The sequence below is a fragment of the Mercenaria mercenaria genome, unplaced genomic scaffold, assembly GCF_021730395.1.
Source record: "Mercenaria mercenaria strain notata unplaced genomic scaffold, MADL_Memer_1 contig_814, whole genome shotgun sequence".
In the NCBI taxonomy this organism is placed as follows: Eukaryota; Metazoa; Mollusca; class Bivalvia; order Venerida; family Veneridae; genus Mercenaria; species Mercenaria mercenaria.
Window position 1 is genome coordinate 21,187 of NW_026463720.1, and position 3,370 is coordinate 24,556.

The following is a 3,370-nucleotide window of genomic DNA, read 5'->3' on the forward strand; positions in this document are numbered from 1 at the left end:
CTAACCAAATTTCATGAAGATCAGTTGAACAAGAGCTGTCTCCATAGGATGACACATGCCCCCGATGGCACTTTGAATGAATAGTTATGGCCGATGTTAGAGTTTAGGACCTTTGACCTACAGAGCTGGGTCTTGCGCACGACACGTCGTCTTACTGTGTCACACATTCATGCGTAGTTATTTTAAAATCCATGCATGAATGACAATGATATGGACCGGACACGTCAATCAATGCACAATCATGAAAAATGACCTTTAATGTCTAAGTGTGACCTTGACCTTTGAGCTACGGACCTGGGTCTTGCGTGCGACACGTCATCCTACTGTGGTACACATTCATGCCAAGTCATTTGAAAATCCATCCATCGATGACAAAGATATGGACCGGACATGCCCATCAATGCACTATCCTTTATTGTCTAAGTGTGACCTTGACCTTTGAGCTACGGACCTGGGTCTTGCGCGCGACACGTCGTCTTACTGTGGTACACATTCATGCCAAGTTATTTGAAAATCCATCCATCGATGACAAAGATATGGTCAGGACACGCCCATCAATGCACTAATCTTTAACGTCTAAGTGTGACCTTGACCTTTGAGCTACGAACCTGGGTCTTGCGCGTGACACGTCGTCTTACTGTGGTACACATTCATGCCAAGTTATTTGAAAATCCATCCATCCATGACAAAGATATGGTCCGGACACGCCCATCAATGCACTAATCTTTAACGTCTAAGTGTGACCTTGACCTTTGAGCTACGGACCTGGGTCTTGCGCGCGACACGTCATCTTACTGTGGTACACATTCATGCCAAGTTATTTGAAAATCCATCCATCGATGACAAAGATATGGACTGGACACTTCCATCAATGCACTATCCTTTAATGTCTAAGTGTGACCTTGACCTTTGAGCTACGGACCTGAGTCTTGCGCGCGACACGTCGTCTTACTGTGGTACACATTCATGCCAAGTTATTTGAAAATCCATCCATCGATGACAAAGATATGGACCGGACACGAAAATTGCGGACAGACTGACAGACCGACGGACCGACAGACGGACAGATGGTTCAACAAGAGTGCAAGAATGTCACAATATACGCCCGTCACAGCAAATTTCTTTACTCTAGCACCTGTATTTGCAAATGGAATTTTAATTTTGTGGTTGTTTAGTAATAACTAAGTGTTTTGTTTTTCTAAGTCCACAAAAAAACTCCTTACCAGGTACAGATACCTTAAAATACACCTAAAATTGGAAAGTAACATCTATGTTGTACCACAGAAAAGTGGTCTTGGTTTTTCCCTACGGTCAATTATAAAAAAGTTACAATATAAGTTATTTATAGTAACAACTAAGGGAAGTTAATCTTAAAAAAAAAAAAAAAAAAAAAAAAAAAAAAAATCAAAAAAAATTGTAAGTCCACACAAAAATCTTTACCAGGTAGAGACTGGTCAAAATACACCTCAAAATTGGATGTAGCATGCATGTTGTACTACAGAAAAGGGGTCTCGATTTTTCCCTACGACTAGTAATGAAAAAGTTACAATATAAGCTATTTATAGTAACAACAAAGGGAAGTAATTCTAAAGAAGGGAACTGCGCATGACACTTCGTCTCATGATGGTGTATAATTGTGTCAAGTTACATCAAAATCCCTCCATGCATGAAGAAGAAATGCTTCGGACAAAGTCATTCTTGTATCTGACCTTTGGCCTCTAAGTGTGACCTTGACCTTAGACCAAGGGACCTGGTTCTTGCGCATGACACTACGTCTTGTGGTGGTGAACATTTGTGCCAAGTTATATCAAAATCCCTCTATGCATGAAGAAGAAATGCTCCAGACAAGGTTTTCATTCTTGTATCCTTTGACCTCTAAGTGGGGACCTTGACCTTAGACCTAGAGACCTGGTTCTTGCGCATGACACTCCGCCTCATGGTGGTGAACATTTGTGCCAAGTTATATCAAAATCCCTCTATGCATGAAGAAGAAATGCTCTGGACAAAGTTTTCATTCTTGTATCCTTTGACCTCTAAGTGTGACCTTGACCTTAGACCTAGGGACCTGGTTCTTGCGCATGACACTCCTTCTCATGATGATGAACAACTGTGCCAACTTTCATCAAAATCCCTCTATGCATGAAGAAGATATGCTCCGGACAAAGTCATTCTTGAATTTGACCTTTGACCTCCATGTGTGACCTTGACCTTAGACCTAGGGACCTGGTTCTTGCGCATGACACTCCGTCTCATGATGGTGAACAACTGTGCCAAGTTTCATCAAAATCCCTTCATGCATGTAGAAGATATGCTCCGGACAAGGTCTGTGGACCTTAGACCTAGGGACCTGGTTCTTGCGCATGACACTCCTTCTCATGATGATGAACAATTGTGCCAACTTTCATCAAAATCCCTCTATGCATGAAGAAGATATGCTCCGGACAAAGTCATTCTTGAATTTGACCTTTGACCTCCAAGTGTGACCTTGACCTTAGACCTAGGGACCTGGTTCTTGCGCATGACACTCCGTCTCATGATGGTGAACAACTGTGCCAAGTTTCATCAAAATCCCTTCATGCATGTAGAAGATATGCTCCGGACAAGGTCTGTGGACGCCGCCCGCCCGCCCGCCCGCCCGCCCGCCAGGGGCGTTCCCATAATACGTCCCGTTTTTCAAACGGGCGTATAAAAACTATATGCCTCCCTTCGGGGGCATAAAAATACAGCCTCTAACGCATACACAAGCTAAATGTTGACAGACAGATGACGGACGATGGACATCGAGCAATCACAAAAAATCACCTGAGCAGTGCTCAGGTGAGCTAACAAGTGAATGAAGTATTGCTACGCATTGGTCTGCTGATGCGTCAAGTGTGGTGTGCTGTGTGTTGTGTGCTTGTCACCTTCCGCTTTCAGCCTCCACCGCTGGCTAGCCTTCTGGTGAAAAAGGAGCCGAGTGCGTAAGTCTTCCCTGCTAGTACATAGCCTCTCTGCAGACCAGCCCTATTGCAGTGCCTCCCAGATGGCGACACACGGTAACTGAGCACCTTGCAGCCTCAGGCAGAACTGCAGGGGACTCGGAGGAGGTCTGCCCCCAGACATGTGGCATGCCAGGCCCACCGGTGTGTTGATACGCCCTGCAGATTTTAGAGGGGTGCGCAGGTCCACCCTCTCCTAGATCTGCCTGTGCTGGGATAGTGGAATTCCATCTGAATTTTATTTGTGGTTTTGTTTTGGAATTCCTCCATCTGATCAATAGTGTTTTGGAATTTTGAATTAATAATACTGTTGTATGATATAAGGTCTATTTTTAGATATTTTAATGGGTTTTCCAGTTATTTGTCCTTTTCTACTGAGCTGGGATTGGAGG

At 44.0% G+C, this 3,370-nt stretch overlaps 1 protein-coding gene across 1 annotated transcript in view; it reads right to left on the reverse strand.

Moving 5' to 3' along the window:
• Window positions 1-3,370, reverse strand: part of LOC128554863 (intermembrane lipid transfer protein VPS13D-like) — a gene marked incomplete at both ends in the record, with an annotated part of 63,833 nt that overhangs the window by 19,882 nt on the left and 40,581 nt on the right. The gene's annotated exons all lie outside the window — the stretch shown is intronic.